The sequence below is a fragment of the Saimiri boliviensis genome, chromosome 11 (assembly GCF_048565385.1).
Source record: "Saimiri boliviensis isolate mSaiBol1 chromosome 11, mSaiBol1.pri, whole genome shotgun sequence".
Taxonomy (NCBI): Eukaryota; Metazoa; Chordata; class Mammalia; order Primates; family Cebidae; genus Saimiri; species Saimiri boliviensis.
This window is the reverse complement of record NC_133459.1, coordinates 103,063,172-103,080,918: the sequence shown is the minus strand read 5'-3', so window position 1 is coordinate 103,080,918 and position 17,747 is coordinate 103,063,172. Positions and strand designations below refer to the sequence as shown.

Below are 17,747 nucleotides of genomic sequence, written 5' to 3'. Positions count from 1 at the left end.
CTGAAATTTTGTCTGTTATGAATGCAGAACTGTCTTAATCGGTCTCTCTGTCTTCACCCTTGTCCCTACAAACTATTATCAATCCAGCCAGAATTAGATGGTTAAAACTTAAGTTAGATCATGTCACACCTCCGTTTAAAACCACCCAATGACTTAACTGAGTAAAAGCCAAAGTTCTTAGAATTTCCTGCAAGCCTTATGTGATCTAGCCTCCTATTACCTCTGTATTTCACCTCCTACCACACTCTCCCTCATCCACTCTATTCTGCACACACTGGCCTCCTCTGGATGCCCTAACCCTGTCAGAGACACTGCCTACTTCACCCTTTGCTCTTGCTATTTCCTTTGCGTGGAAAGCTCTTCCCCGAAAGATCATCATAGCTCCCTCACTTACTTCCTTCATATTGCTACTCAAATGTCACTTTCAAGACTTCCTCACTCACCATAGTTAAATTTCATTTCCCCAACACACACACCAACACACACACGCACACACACACACACACACACACACACACGAGTCTCCCTCCTCTGCTTTATTTCCCCTTATTTCCCCTTAGCACTTTTCATCTAACATAGCTTAATTTTTATCTAGTTTATTGTTTTTCTCCTCTTGTTTATGGTGAACTCTATGACAGCAAGGATTTTGGCCTATCCTTCACTAATGTATTCTTAGCACGTAGATGAATGGCAGGCATATTGCAGACACTCAATAAATACTTCTTAGTAAATAAATAAATCCACTTTTCATCCTCACCTCTTGTGCTCTACACTCAAAGGATGAAATGTTGAGTCCTGTTCGAGGACTCTCTGTCCTGAGCTGTTGGAACCCTTTTCTTCCAATCAGTCATCTCCTGTCTCTACAACAGATCCAACATCTCTTTCTCTGGTGGCTACTTCTCAGATCTCTCCTATCCTCAAAAGATAATAAAAATATAATTTTAAAAGACTTGCTTCCCTCTCCTTCTCATATAAATTTCTCTTAAACCACATTCACAGTCCCCACGTCTTCACCCTCACTCACTCAATAGCCCTATGCAACCTGACTTAACCCTTTACCACCCTACTCAAACTCCTTTTACTGAAATTCCCAGAAATCTCCCAAATGCCAGATCCAATGGATATTTTTCAACCATGTTATTGTTGCACTTTTCTGTTAGAAAAAAAAAAAATCTAAAAAATGAAGACACATAAAATGTTCAAGAAATAGAGGATAAAACAACATAAATATGTCAATTATCCCCAAAATTAAGCTACAAATTCAATAAATTACAATCAAAATTCAAAGAAGGATGTGTGTGTGTGTGTGTGTGTGTGTGTGTGTGTGTGTGCACATATATAACTAAACAATCTGATTCTAAAATTCATATAGAAGAGCAAGGGGTCAAAAACAGCATCAACACTATTGGAGATGAATGTTTAAGTCCAGATATCAAGATGTGTTACACAGGGATAGTAATTAAGGCATGTGGTATTGATACACAGAAGATAACAACCAATATAACAGAAAAAGGAACCAGAAACACACCCACACAGATGGAAATTTAATATTTGACTAGAGGTAAGCATTTCAAATCTGTAGGAAAACAATGGGACTAATAAATAAATGGTGATAGGACAACTGAAAAAATAGAAATTAAATGAAATTAAATCCTTATTTCACACCATACACAAACATCAATTACAAGTGAATTAAAGAACTAAATATGAAATATCAAAAAATTTAAATAAGATATTAATTAATATCTTTATGCCCAAAGGTAAGGAAGAATTTCTCAAGATGTCAAAAGCACAACCATAAAAGAAAAAAAGACAAATATAACTACAATAAAATTTAAAATGTCTGCACAACAACAAAAAAAAACCTAAATAAGTTGTTTTTATAATAATAAATATTTTATAATAATAACTAAACAACTTATTTTTTTAAATAAGCAACAAGCTGGGAAAAGATATTCATATTGCATAATACTAATATAGGATTAATATCCAAAGTTTAGAAAGAACACCTACAAGCCATTAACGAAGAGACAACCAATCCTGCTGAAAAACTGACAAAAGGTATGAACAAGTAATTCACAGAAAAGGAATATCTAAATGGCTGGCAAATATAAGAAAAGATAATTCATTTTACTAGTTATAAGGAATATAATTAATTATATTTAGTTAAATTAAAAATAATGAGAATATTTCTGACTCATAGGTTTAGAAAATATTAAAATATTAGAATACTACAGTATCAAGTGTTGGAATGGAAATACATTTCTGATAGGACTCTAAATTAGTACAACTACTTTGGAGAGCAATTTAAAATATCCAGTTAAAGTTAAATGTCTGTAAACCCTATAACCAAACAATTCCACCATAAGTAATACACAAAGAGATGTACACAAGAATATCCATGGCAGTATTATATTACATTATATTATATTATTATATTAATGATATATTAGCAGCAAAAGAAATTTTAACCTAAATAACCACCATCAGAATTCCTAAGTAAATTGAGTTATATTTATTAAATGGAACTATACAGTGGTTTAAATGATTGAACTAGAGCTATATGCACTGATGTAAATAAATCTCCAAATTTAAGGATTAGAAAATAGTCATTAAAAAATATGCAGGATGTCACCACTAAAAAACGATATCCTATATCTTAAGAGTATATATATAGTAAAATGTTTGCAAATATAAAAATCTACATGAGAATGGTAAGTTCAGAATAGTAATTACTTTTGGCAGGAAGGGAGGAAACGGGTTTAGAGAATCATACGCTGAAAGTGTTTGCTGCCTGTAATATTTTGTTTTTAAAAATCTGAATCAAATATGTAAAATGTTAAATATGACAAACCCAGTGGTAGGTATGGCTTTTGGTTATATTGTTCTCTTTATTGTTCTGTATAAAATAGTTTATAATAAGTTAGCCTTATTTCAGGAATGTTTAGCATGAGAAAATCTGTTACTATAATTCATTATATAAATAGGTCAAATGACACACATTATATAGTTTAATAAAATTCAGCACTCTCCTGATAAGATACTCTTCTTTGTTGTTCTTCTATATATTTCGTGTGTGTGTGTGTGTGTGTGTGCGTGTGTGTCTGTCTGTAAACATTTTGCTTTATAATCTTTGCCACATAGCAACTGCCTTTTCACTGTTAGCACATGGTACACACACACACACACACACACACACACACACACACACACACAGTGGACTGTCAGCTCTGTAAGGGCAGGCACAAGGGCCAGGCTACCATTGCATCCTCATTGGCTAGTACATGCCCAGCATAAAGGATCAAACCTGATAAATATAAATTGACATAATCTTATAAAAAGCAATAAATACATACACTAAAATGATACCAGGTTAACTTTTGGGTGATTGTATTACGGTGGGTGACATTGGGCAAGTTACTTAACCTCACTTTTCAACAATTTCCTGATCTGTGAAAAAAATAGACTTTGCCTCTGAAGTCTTGTGAGGATTAAATGAGATAATGTATGTAATGTTCTTAGAAGAGTGTTAGCAGACAGATGTTCAATAATGAAAAGCTATTATTCACATTTTTCTAATGTTTCCATAGTTATCACTTTTACCATTAAAAGAGATTTAAAGATAATAATATTAATAATAAAAATTAAGTTTAAAATATATATATAAGGGCTGACCTTTCAAGAGTTTCTCTGCCTCTTTTTTAGAAATATTTATGTTTGTTAACTGGAGAGTGTTGACAGTTTCTGAAGTATCAAACACTCCTTTAAAGGAAGAAAGCAAATAAGGATCAACTGAAAAGTTTGAAAAGGCACAGAAGCAAACACTATTTCGTGTGTTACTGTAACACTCCATAAAACATCAACACTTGAATTATTTCTCCCATTTGGCAAGATATAAACTAGAGACTGGAGAGCCCGTATGATATTTCTTGTATAAATAAATAATGCCAGCAATATACAAGAAATAGTATATTTCTTGCATAAATAAATAATTCCCTTCAATGTTGCTCAAACCAATTATTCTTGCCTCTTTCCTTTCCCTCACCTTGCACATCTAATCATCAAATGTGACATACTATATGCCTAAATGTCTCTCAACTATCTCCCAAATCATTTATTCCCATCACCACTGTCCTATTTTAGCTCCAATGCCAATATATGCTCCACACACATCTGACGGCATTACACTCCCTACAGAAAGCTCCTCAGTAGTTTCCCACCTCATTACCCTTTAGAGTCAAGCCCAGAAACTCTCCCAGACATCATAATCTTGCCTGTACCTGCTTGGAAGGCCAAGTCTCTGACTATGCTTCCTTTTGCTTTCAGTTGTTCACTTATCTCATGTAAATTAGACATACTGCCATAAATTATAAGTACTCTAGTTTTAGAGTAAAATTTCTAACACTAAAGCGGAATATTTGAGTACTAGAACTTTAAAGAACTTTAGAGATTAATTAGTCTGCCCTTCACTCAAGCGTCATACATTTATTCAGTCACTCAGTAAATGTGTAAGATACTGTTCAAAATGCTTGGGAAACAGAAATGAATCAGCAATAGTTCCTCGCCTCAAGAAGCTAACAGGCTGATAACAAAGACAGACATGTGCACAAATACATAAGCAAATAACTGTAATAATGTGATAAAATGCTAAAGCCACAATGATGGAAAATTTTCAAGGTTCAGTGGGGAACAAAGATGTAAATGTAAGCTTTGAAGAAAAGATAGGAATGAGGGAAATCTTCGTAGAAGATGTGAGTCAAGTTGAATATTAAAAAATCTAATAGCAAAATGTGAACAGACAAAGGGACAGTAGGTATGAGGGATATGACAGAGATCACCAGCTATCTACCAGAATTTCTTTTTACCTTCTTTGGGTGCACAGCTAGATTACATTTCTCAGTTACCCTTGTAGTTAAGCAGGGTTGTATGAACACGATCTCTCCAATGAAATATGAGTGAAGGTAATATGCACCACTCTGGGCCTGACCAACAAATCTTTCCACACATATTATTTCATGCTCATTCCGCTTTCACCAGCTGAATGCAGAAGATGAGAACCTTGAATATTAGAGGACCAGAGAGGGAAGGAGCAGAGATCTTCAAGTAGCTCCAAGTAGGAGAACTGCCCACAAAACTCAACACCCACCAAGAAATCATGAAGGGCCTCGTATACAAGGCTGAGGGACTTAGAATTTTCTCACTAACATTCTCAAGCTCCTGAATAATCTTAGGTAGGGACATGAAAGAATCAGATGTTCCTTTCAGTAGTGTCATATGGTAGCAGTGTGGAAGAAGGAAGCACAAAAATTAAAAAGAGGAAGATTGTTTATAAAACTTAAAATAACTAGGCAAGAGAGATGGTGGAAGCCAGGGCTTACCAGAAGCAGTGGGATATAGAGAGGAAGGGACTTAGATACAATATATTAAGGAATTACACATGATAGACCAGATGGTGAAGTGAGGAAAAAGGAAAAGTCTAGAATGACTGGGTGGTGGGACATTTCACCAAGATTATGAGCACAGAAGTGGAGAGACCCAGAAGCTGGAGATAATTATCAATTTGTGAGTCACTCATGCTAATATGATAGTTGAAGCCTTAAAAAGTAATCTTTCAGACAACTGAAGAGTAAGAAAAGTCAAGGAAGAGGGCATAGATCTAACTCATCTTGACTGCAAGGAAGAAGTAGGACAACATCTAGATGAGAGGCCAGGGTCAAGGGAAGATCACTGTTATTAGAGAGGGCATGTTTAAAAATACAGGTTAAAAAAAGGGAATTTGGAGGCTGGGCATGGTGGCTCACATCTGTATTCCCAGTACTTTTGGAGGCCCAAGGCCAGAGGGTCACTTGAGGCCAGGAGTTCTAGATCAGCAAGGCCAACATAGTGAAACTGCATCTCTACTAAAAATACAAAAAATAAGCTGGGCATGGTAGCAGATGCCCATAATCCCAACTACTCAGGAGGCTGAGATAGTAGAATCACTTGAACCTGGGAAGTGGAGGTTTCAGTAAGCCAAGATCATGCCATTGAACTGGAGCCTGGGTGACAGAGCAAGACTCTGTCTCAAAAAAAAAAAGGAAAAAATTGGGCGGTGGGGTGGGTTGGGGGGAGCTGTATTGTCCCTGTTTTAAAGGATATGAAAGGACATGAAGTTGATAATGTCAGCAGAAGAACCAACCTTGAAGAGAAGAAACAAGTCATTCCCTGGGACTAAAGGAAAGAAAATAATCACATGTGTAAATAAAGGTAAGATCATAGCTTTATTAAATTTATTGAAGTTTAATAATTACCTTAAGCTCAGTAAACAATTATAAGCATTTTTTATTTATTTGCTTTTTAATCATCAAAACAATCCTATGAAGTAAGCACTATTATTATCCTCATTTTACAGCTGAGGAAACTTTACAAGAGGGCCAGAAATTCAAGGAGTTCATGCTGGCTCACTCCAATATATTCAGTCAAGTGGCATGTTCATCTACTAGAAGGGAGGAGCAAGAAACACTAGGGCTTGTGGCTGAGATAAACCAGTTTCTCAGCCTCAATACTATTGACATTTGGGCCCAGATAATTCTTTGTTGTCCTGTGCATTGTTGCATGTTTAGCAGCATCCCTAGCCTCTACTCACTACATGCTGGTATCACACACATACACACCCACTGCCATGACCATCAAAAATGTCACAAATGCCAAATGTCCCTGAGGGGCAAAATCATCCCTGATTGAGAACCACTGGGACAGATGTACAGAAGATGATGTGCAGCATGTACAGATATACAACATGATGAAGCAGAGGACCTAGCTGTTTATTAAGATTCTGGGACTACATTTGGAAGAAAAGCATAATATCTGAAGTTTGTTTTCTGATTCTGTATAAGGCAAAGTGAGTGAAGCAAAAAGCCTTGTATACACAGAATCCAGTGAAATCAATGCATATTTTATGTAATTAAGACTGGCCCCTGTGGTTGGTTAGGCCTCAGCAATAAATCATCAACGTCCATAACAAAAGTGTGATATCCACGGTATGTGGTTATCCTCCCATTTTCTGTGGCATGCACTTCATAAATCCCAAGAACTATGGGTTTAATGATAAATGTCACTATGCTAACTATGTTTTTCTGGACTCAGATCTTACCTTCACTTCCATCGTTTAATTCAAGCATGCCAGATAGAAACTGACAAAATATTAAATATTATTACTGAATTTAATTTCATCTCTTCACAGGAAAAAGTTTACAAAAACTGGTGTCCCCCGTCCCTTTTCAAATACACTTATACCCACAACTACATTCCCATGCTGCTGCCAGACCTTGCAGTATCTTAGAGAAGATTAAAGTAAAACAAAGACTGAAACGAAGACTGACTTTTTTCTTAACCCTGGTGGGTCAGCTGGTTAAATGCACAGCTGTGGAATTGAGGATTCTCCCAAAACACAAGAGTAATTATTTATATGGTCATTTGTTAAGCTCAGCGACAATTCTATACCATAGAGTATAGTATAGTATTACTATACTATAGTATACTATAGTAATTTATATAGTGTCAGGTTAAACTGAAAATACGTGGTTGTAATTAATGTGTGGGAGTCAGAGCACTATTCTCTGTATCAGACAAATGGCAAGAGCACTCACAAGAAAGCCAAGCACTTGTCCTGAGGCTGGAGCCTTCTAAAGCAAGCTCCTGTGCAGGCAGGCCTTGTTTCCCAAGCTATGGGACACCCTTGGAGAGAGCTCCAGGTGAGCCTTCACTGGCGCCAAAGAGACCCTTAGAATTCCCAAGAGCTAACCGAATTTGGACACAGCCCACTGGAAATTGATTCACTGCAGAGAACTGGAGGGTTGTTAACTTTGCAGTAATGCAACCAGGCCTTTTGCGTTTTCGATCGAGGGCACCACCTAGGCAATATGGTAAAGTTTTATTATTTCTCCGTACCAGCTCACTAATAGAAAACCAAGGTGAGGAAAGCCTTCCAAAATAGGGGTCATTTCAGTGAAGCAGCGCCATGGAAAAACCGTCTGAGTCCGAAGGGGAGCTCGGAAAGGGCTGAGGGGTCTTCTTCACCCAACCTGCGGCCCAGGTGCCCTGGGCCCATCTTCTTCTCCTGGCTCAGAGGGATGCCCAAGCCTTCCATTCCTTTCTGTAGCTCACTGATGTCCATTATCCCACCCACCTTGGTGGTTCAGCTTCTGGAAGAGATCTTCAAAATGACAGTCAGAGTCGTATTCCTGGATGACCAAGGTGGGCAGCAGGAAGCCCCACCGGGTTACAAGGCACCAGGGAGCCTGGACGTGAGGGAAAGCTGCAGCCAGTGGGTGCCGGGTTCGCCGGGGCCTCCTGCCTGTGGCTGTGCTCCTCCGCGGCTGGCAAAGCAACTACCCAGGGAACGTACCCGGTGGGAGGCTCTGGGTTCCAAGCCACAGGCTAGGGCTCTCGTTGGGGATCTGCTTCTGCCAGTCTTGGCTGGGAATCATCCTTTTTTGGCCCCTGGTTAATGTTTGTCTATACATCCCCAGACAGCACGGTGTTAATTCAAACTATAAACTGGCTGAGGGTAGTCTCATGGCTACGGATTTTTAAGAGATTTTTTTTTTTCAGTTGTGCTCAGGTTAATGTAGATAAGCCTCCATGTGGTCTTCCTGGGCCAGCTCCAGCTCCCTTCCTCTTACTGGTCCAAGGCTTCATCACCTGTCTCAATGAGGTTCCTGAAATCTAAACCCCTTCGTAACCAAAGGAGAAAACATGACTTCTTTTTACAATTATAAAAGAGGGAAAATAAGCTTTCCAGTAACTAACATGAGTTGATACTGCGTGTGTGTATAAGCTGTAAATATATGCACACAAATTGAGGTTATATGAACAAAGAAATTTGGAGCCCATCGCTCTTGTGTAATGGGAGTGATCACTTGGGTTACTGGGCTAGATAAAAGATTTGGTGAGAATTTCAGGAGTCTATAAACAGCAGCAGCCAAAGGCAGCCACCAGAAGCACTGCTCAAATCAAGGAACAGATCAGCTACAGATGTGTGCTTGCTACTAGCACAGACAGCAAGGAACCAGCTAATGCCAACCAGTGCACTCTAAGGGTCCACTTCTTGGGCAGTTTGCCCCAATGCCACAAAGTCAGAAATCACATCCCTCCTCAAAACACCCCAATGCTCTCTTACGGAGAGAATTAGTGAGCAAAAACTTTTTATCAGAGAGAAAGTAACGATTATTGAGCTAATTCAGTTACCAGTCTAAGCTTTAAAACAGTTATTTAACTTTTTTTTTTTAACCATTATCCAACAGATGGGGCTCAGGATAAAGATCAGTTTGGGCAAATAAGGTGCATTTTCTGCAAATATCTGAATTTTAGTATGCACTGAGATTTATAAGGCTTTCTCCTATTATTATTATTCTGGGCTCATGTTTCAAATCCTCTCCCTGTGAACAGATGTTGTTCAATATTTCCTTATGATCTCTACTAATGTTGGGGCAACAACACTGAAGGTGAAAGCCAACACTTAAGGATGGCAGAGCAGAAAAATAGAAAGCTCTTGAGAGCATCACTGAGCCAAATTCTGGAACCAGGCTCCACTGGGCTTCTTTGGACAGGAGATAAATTCAACCTAATACTTAAGCCACTTTTTATTGAGTATTCTGTCACTTGCAGCTGAAAATATCATCATAGAAGAATTATAACTCATAGAATAATTATAATCTGTGTGTAAGTATGCTATGAGAACATAACAGGGAACCTAATATATAGTGAAGTGAGGGAAAGCCTCTCTAAAACTTAGGTTATAGTTAAGCTAAGACCTCAACAAGAAAGAGGTGTTGGCCAGTAAAGAGGAGGAGAAATAGTAGTCCTTGCACTTTTAACATTCCTGAGAAGAAAAAGAAATTGGAAAATTCAAGGAACTAAAGCAAAGTCATTGTGACTTGAGAATAATTAACAAGAGAAACAGTGGCACAAACTGAGGTTAGAAATGCAGTCAAGGACCCGATTATGCAGAGCACCGTAGCCTATGTTAAAGATCCTGGCTTTAGCCCAAAAGCAATATGAGCTAGATCAGTCAGGATAAATTAGGCTATGCTGTAATAACAAACAACCCTAGAATCTTGGTTGCCTACAGAGGCTTAAATCTCATTTATGCATGTGTCATACGTCAGCTGTGGGCTCTGCTCCTGGGAAGTGATTGTCTTTACTCTAGGGCCAATGCAGACACTATCTAGAACATTGTTGGTTGCCACAGCAAAGGGAGCAAGAGTGTGGAGAAGCATGCTGTGGTTCTTAAAGCTTCTGCCTGTAGGTGACATTTATTATTTTTGTGTACATTTGATTGGTCAAAGCAAGTGACATGCCTTCCTGACCTCAAGTCCTCCTGCAGGGAAGCATACTGAATATTGATGAACAATGTAAGAGTCTACCCCAAAAACCATTTAAGAGTTCTTGGCAGCAAAATAACATGATTTATTTCATAGCATTAAAGATCCCTCTAGCTGCTGTGTAGAGAACACTGCAGTGAGATCAGTTAGGAGATTCTTGGAGTGGTCAGGTTGGATTAGAAGTGGGGTCAGTAGAAAGGTAAATAAGCAGACAGATCATGAAATATTTTAGAGGTGAAATCGAAAGACCTTAGTGAAGGACTGGATGAAGGGAGAGAATGGTACCAAAATAACTTTCAGGTTTCTGGCATGAGACATCATGTAGATGGAGTTGCCAGTCTCTGAGATGGAGGAAATTGATCAAGCGTTCAATTTTAGACATGTTAAATTTGACACATGAGTCATGCAAGTGGCAAAACTTCAGGCACAGCTCAAGAAAGAGGTCTGGGCTGTATATACAAATTTGCAAGTCATTGATATAGTTAAACCTTTTAAAGCTATAGGAAAGAAAGTCACTTAGAAAGTAGAGGGCCAGGCACGGTGGCTCATGCCTGTAATCTTATCACTTTGGGAAGCCGAGGTAGAAGGATCCCTTGAGCCCAAGAGTCGACCGGCCTAGCCAACATAGCAAGACAAAAACTTTTTAATTTTAAAATTGTCTCTACAAAAAAAACTTTTTTAATTAGCCAGGCGTGGTGGCACACCTATAGTACCAGCTACTGGGGATGCTAAGGCGGGAGGATCGCTTGAGCCTGAAAGGTCGAGGCTGCAGTGAGCCATGATCATGCCACTGCATTCAAGCCTGAGTGACAGAGTATAGAGGAGAAGAGGACCCTACACCATGCTCTGAAAAATTCTAAAATGTAGATGTCAGATTGAAGCAAAAAAGTCAGCATAGTATAGTGGTTAAGAGCTCAGTCCAAATTCAAACTGCTTGGACTGGAATCACCTTGGGCAACTTACATAAATTATCTGAGCATCAGTTTCCTTATTGGTACCAGTTCTGTCTGAACACTCTGTTATTAAGGATTAACTAGAAAAAATACTTAATACAGGGCCTGACACATGAAAAGCATTTCATAAATCATAGTTATTGTTATGTTTATTAAAAGAGACTGAGAAATTGCCTTCAATGAGGTAGGAGAAACAGGAAAGTGTATTATTAAACCATGAGAAGAGGCTGTTATTAGAACCAGAGAGCTTCTCAAAATGCCAAGTGCTACTCAAAGATTATGATGAAAATCTAGGATTAAAAAATGTCTTTTAGATTGGCAAGAAATCCATGTTTTTGGTGAATTGGTGGGGCAGAAATCAGATTGGGGAGAGCTAAAGACCAAATAAATCCCTATCTCATATTGTGCATAAGAATAAATTCCAAGTGAAGACATAAAAATGTAAAGTGCAAAACCTTAAAGGACATTATGAAGAAAATCTGGGAGAATGAACACCTTTGTGATCTCAGTGTAGAAAATGCGTTTGACATTAAAAAGCATAAACTAGCACATGATGAGCCGCTGCAGCACTAGAAAGATGGCAGAGCAAGAGCAAAGAAAACTCCCTTTGGTCCAGAAAGTCTACTGAAAAAGAGGAAGATTTATCAAGTCCTCAAAACCACTCAGGAAAAGAATTCACTTTTACCAAAAAAAAAAAAAAAAAAAAAAAAAAGATGGTGTCGGGGGAGAAAAGGGCTCAGGAATCGTTCCTACATGGTTTCTGGAGGCAGAAACACAAGGTGCCTCTCAGATGACTAGAAGTGAAACCTCATGCCTTGGAATTGCCGGATACATTCCTTGGCCTTTGTTGTACATATCCAAAGGATTAATAGCATGAGTTTACTGGTGCAGAGAACCACTGCAAGAAGAAAATGGTTCACCTAAAGAAAAATTTTTGTGGTGTCTTTGTAAGTCACTCCCAGAACCTAAAACTGCCGCATATATTGGAATCTTATATGACCCAGGGATTTTCAAATCTGAAGCCCATCTTGAACTCATCTTGAAACATGGACAAGGCAAGGTCAAGAATAAGACTATCTCTCCCTTAGACAACACAGTGATTGAGAAGCACCTGAAGAAGTTTGATGTCATTTGCTTAGAAGACCTCATTCATGAAATTGCCTTCCCAGGGAAGTTTTTCCAGGAGATCTCCTGGTTCTTGCATCCTTTCCAGCTCCTGGTGGCCCATCACACTACTGAGAATAGAGTGGGCTTCTTCAAGGAGATGGGCTTACCTGGCTTTCGGAGTGAATGCATCCATCGGCTCACCCACCAACTGAACTAAACCCAGAATACCTGAATACATGGTGCATTGGAAGCATGTATTTCTGGTTTTTTGAATTGTTATCAAAAATAACAATTGGAATTGTATCTTGAGGGAAGAGTATTTCCTGCTTTATCTTCAAAAACTGGAATAGAAGAGTCAATGAAAAGACAGCAAGTTATGTTCATGGCAGGCACCTCTCATCACAGTCCAGTTGCAGGAAAACATTCCAGTGTTTCCTACATTGGCTCCCACCTCCTCTGAAATAACCACATACCGTGAAAAGAGTCCTGCTTTGTCACATCTTCTATCCTGGGGTTTAATGTTGGCAAATGAATAAGGCAAGCATTTGCACAAGGCCCCCTAAGACTCCTGCAGCAGTGGACCAAGCCCAAGGACATAATTGAATCTGGGAGTTCCTAGGGCCTTATTTTGAAAAGACTTGAAATACTATTAGGAAAAAGGGCCAAAAAAAAGTGGTTGGTTGTCTCTCTTGTGAGCCTATGTTCCAACTCAGACGTCTTTGAGAGCCCTCAGATGTGGCTGGCTCTAAGTATATCTGCTGGCTTTTGTATCCTAGCCTACAGCTAGCTTAGTTTTTTCCTCTAAAAGCTCAGGATTTGAGAATGAAGGACCCCTTCACCAGAAAACATGTATGTACTCAAAATTTTGCTTGCAATTTTAGGATGTTTAGACCCTTCTCCTCAGGGACCTATGCACCTTCTGTGAGGAGGTCCTGCTCTTATCAGAATTGGTCATTCAGGCCCTGGTCTTGCTTGTCTCTGGTTCCATGTTCTGTGGAAGACCAAAGCTTACCAAGATAGCTTTCTTCCCTTCATGGTGGCAGATTGTGTTACCCCTGCACCCGGGAAATGTCCACTGTATCTTCCCTTTGGCTTCAGGATAGAATCTCCTTGTTTCTCTGATGATCAGCACTCTCCTTAAAACCCAGATCGAAAAGGAATGAACCATTTTCTTGGTTTGGCATGGATTAAAATTAGCGGTGTTTGGCTTTTTGGGCCCCAGGAAGGCAGGTTAATTAACATTTCCTTGCATATTCTAGTCTCCGGTAGTTGACAATAGTAGTAGATAGCAGACCAGCAACTGGCTTCTGGGGATTTTAATCCTGAAAACAGAGGATCTGACGCTATTGTGTTTTTCATCAGTGTCAACCCCTAAGTGGGCCTTCCCACTACTCTCTTCATTTTGTTGCCTTCACTTGCCATCTAAGCAATTGGTGAGGATGTGCCAGGCCTAGGTCACACTTGGAAACATACTTGACCATGTATTCCCTGGTCCTTTCAGGTCAGTTTTGTTGCAATTTTGGCTCACAGGGCCCTCAAATATAGCTGGGAAATTGAGTTAGAGGTATAACAGTGCCTTAAAATGTGTCAGTCTATGAGTAATTAATTAGGTTGGTTGGCTCCAGAGGTAATCTGCCAGGAAGAGATGCTACAGCTGTTACTCTTACACTGTAATTAAACATGGTGAAATCAGATTACTTTAAAATGATGTATCACAAAGTCATGGGAAAAAAGCACTTGTGAGTATGGAGACCCAGGGCTTACATCCCATCTCTGTCTTATACTAAATATGAGTACTCTTTGTCTGTAAAATAGGAGCTAATACCCTCTAGCCTGTCTGTCTCAAATAATAGTTAAAAGGATTAAGCAAAACAATAGTTTGTAATTTATAATTCTATACAAATAAAAGATATTATTACTTAAAAATATAAATCTTCAAGCTTGCAATCCAGTCTTTGAAGAAAAAGAATCATAAACCATAAAATATAAATTTGGTAAAATTGAAAACATCTCTGCATCAAAATACATCAAGAAAACGATGAAAAATAAAAGCCACAGAATAAAAATACAAACCTAACAACTAACAAAAGATAGTATTCGGAGTATATAAGGACTTCTATCAATCAATAAGAAAAAGACAAATGACGTAATGATTAGACGAAAAGTATGAACAGGAACTCCAAAGGACCTATCACTTATCCATGTTTCTATATTGTCACAGTCCTCACCTCATTGTGTCCTCATTTCTTTCCTTACTCTCACTTAGATTCCATTATTCATCATCTTAACCAATACATTACATATCCCTTTACTTCTGTTGCCTCTTTTATTCTTATTCGTTTGGCAAAACCATCGCCTTGAGTAAATCCCTGCAACTTCACCTCTATGGCTGACTGCCGCTCTAGGCACACTTCTTTCAATACAGCTGAAAAACGGGTACAAATTCGGTTAACAGTTTGCACCTATGATGGGAGAAAGACGAAGAGGGCCAATAAAACGGCTCCCATGTCTTCAGTGAAGAATGAAGCACCGTAGTAAAAGTGAGGATGTAAGGATGTCAGGGAGAGAGGATCAGAAAGACAGGATGAGAGGACAAGAGATCTGAAGAAGGTACAGCGTCATTTTAATGGAGACTGGGAGACTATGTTACCAGAGAAACTGAGTAAGATTTTTGGGCACTATGAGTGCCAATTTGTGATCATAATTTTTTGGGATATCAATTTGTGAAATCTGCAGTGCATCAAGTAGCTCACAATTGAGCACACTGATCTTATGTAGCTTTGGTGGACCATTACATACATCAGCACCTTTTGTCAGACTATACCAGCAGCCTCCACTCTGCAATGTCAGGCAGTTATCCGAGTCTACTCTCCTAGAGGCTCTGTACCTATCTATTCCTTTTAGTGTACAGAGTTTATGCATTATGGAGCTGAATAAGAGGGAGCCAGGATCCTGATGACTATGGAAACTTCATGTTATCCTGGACTACACAGGTTTATGTGTGACAGAAATAAACTCAGATCAGACCTTAAGCCAATGGTATTTCAGGTTTTCTCCACCACCCGCAGCTGATCGTAATTCTAACCAACAAAAAGCCCCAGTTAATAATGTGCAACTATTCAGAATAACAGATAACCAGAAAAATGCCCATGTTAAACCACAGTAAAAATGACTCTATCAATAGAAACTGTTAATTATATTGAAGTCAAAATAACTAGCATTTATAAAATAAAGAGATTAGAAATGTCTTTTACCAACTTTTATAAATCCACAGTCATATTTATGAAATAAAGAACTTTATAAAAATGATAAATGAAGACCGCAATAATTGTGAAAATTGCCTCAACATTTTGTTTAGCCAGTATTTTTTGAGTATATACACAGTGCTATATGCAGTATGTTGGCTGCTAAGGATATAAATATAAAATAGTCTAATTTTCATTGAGGATCTAACAGAAACATAAACAGATAACTTTCTGTTTATTTTCAATATGAATTTTTATTTATGAACAGATTTTATAGATTTAGTAAATGGACAAAAAATACTTTTTTAGCCTTGGAAAAGACACCAACTTTGGTGGGGAAAAAGGCTAAATGTAATTTGGCTCACTGATCAGTAGAGGGTGATAGAATATCAAAATGACAGCTTAAACATGCCTTTAGACCATGTTGTAAGCATTTTTCTATAAACAGTTCATTCAATTAATATTTTTCCACAAACTCAGTGACATATTTAGCTATGAATGTAAAAGTACATAGGAAATTCTAAATAAAATGCATTCGTGATTTGCAAAAGCAAGGTGAAAAAATTTCACTTATTCCTGTTTTATTATTCTTTAACATTTTTTTTCCTCCATGTTACAATATCAGGAAGGCTCACCAACCAAGGAAATACACTGCATCAGCTTTTTCTCATAAGTGTTACAAATACTGTTTGTCTTATTGGTATCTTTCCATGTTAATGGTCATGTCAATGAAAGTCAATGTGATGGATGCATGGCAACAACTATGGCTGTTGACAAAACAATGATAAAAATCTTTGTATCTGTGGGTAGCATCTTTCTGAGGCATGAAATTTGATAACCTTTATGTCAGTTATTTTGACAGTAATATGTCATACATAATATTCACATGATAAAACTCTTTAAAATGCAACTACAGCAAAGCATTTTACTTTAAGCCATAGTGTATTTTCTACAGAAGGAGAAAGTGGATTTTCTTCATCAGAATATATTTTGTTTAAAATTACTGTGAAAGTGCCTCTCATTATATTATTATAGGCAATTAACTCTTCCTTTTCAAGGGTGTGAATTTGCAGTTATTTGTGGAGCACATGCTAGGTGCTCAATTTATGCGTGCACAGAGAAAGAGATTTTTGAGACACTGAGTTAGGCTAGTATGCTGTATTAGTTTCCTAGTACTGACAACAAATTTTAGAAACTGGGTGTCTTAAAACAATAGGAATTTAATATCTCACAGTTCAGGGAGCCAGAAGACCAAAATCAAGGTGTTGGCAGGGTTGGTTGCTTGCAGAGGTGTTAAGTGAGAATCTGTTCCCTGCTTCTTTCCTGGTTGCCAGCAATCCTTGGCATGCCTTGGCTTGTGGCCGCATCACTTTAGTCTCTATCTTCATCATACATGGCATTCTCTGTGTGTGTCGGTGTCTTTATATACTTTAAGTTCTGGGATACATGTGCAGAACGTGCAAGTTTGTTACATGTTCCATGGTGGTTTGCTGCACCCATCAACCCATCATCTAGGTGTTAAGCCCCACATGCATTAGGTATTTCTCTTAATGCTATCCCTCCCCTTCCTCCCTACCCCCCAGCAGGCCCCAGGGTGTGATGTTCCTCTCCCTGTCCCCATGTGTTCTCATTGTTCAACTCCCACTTATGAGTGAGAACATGCAGTGTTTGGTTTTCTGTTCCTGTGTTAGCTGAGAATTATGGTTTCCAGCTTCATCCATGTCCCTGCAAAGGACATGAACTCATTCTTTTTTATGGCTGCATAGTATTCCATGGTGTATATGTGCCACATTTTCTTTATCCAGTCTATCATCGATGGGCATTTGGGTTGGTTCCAACTCTTCGTTATTGTAAATAGTGCTTCAATAAACATACGTGTGCATATGTCTTTATAGTAGAATGATTTATAATTCTTTGGATATATACCCAGTAATGGGATTGCTAGGTCAAATGGTATTTCTGGTCCTGGATCCTTGAGGAATTGCCACACTGTCTTCCACATGGTTGAACTAATTTACACTCCCACCAACAGTGTAAAATCGTTCCTATTTCTCCACTTTCTCTCCAGCATCTGTTGT

The 17,747-nt window shown here is 38.3% G+C and overlaps 1 long non-coding RNA gene across 3 annotated transcripts in view; it reads right to left on the bottom strand.

Moving 5' to 3' along the window:
* Positions 1-6,697: 6,697 nt before the first annotated feature.
* The window catches only part of LOC120360532 (uncharacterized), a 41,830-nt gene continuing 30,780 nt past the window's right edge, over positions 6,698-17,747 (bottom strand). For all 3 annotated transcript variants that reach the window (XR_012512554.1, XR_012512553.1, XR_005577006.2), the window contains one exon: positions 6,698-17,106. This is a non-coding gene — a long non-coding RNA (uncharacterized LOC120360532). The remainder of the gene's footprint in view (positions 17,107-17,747) is intronic.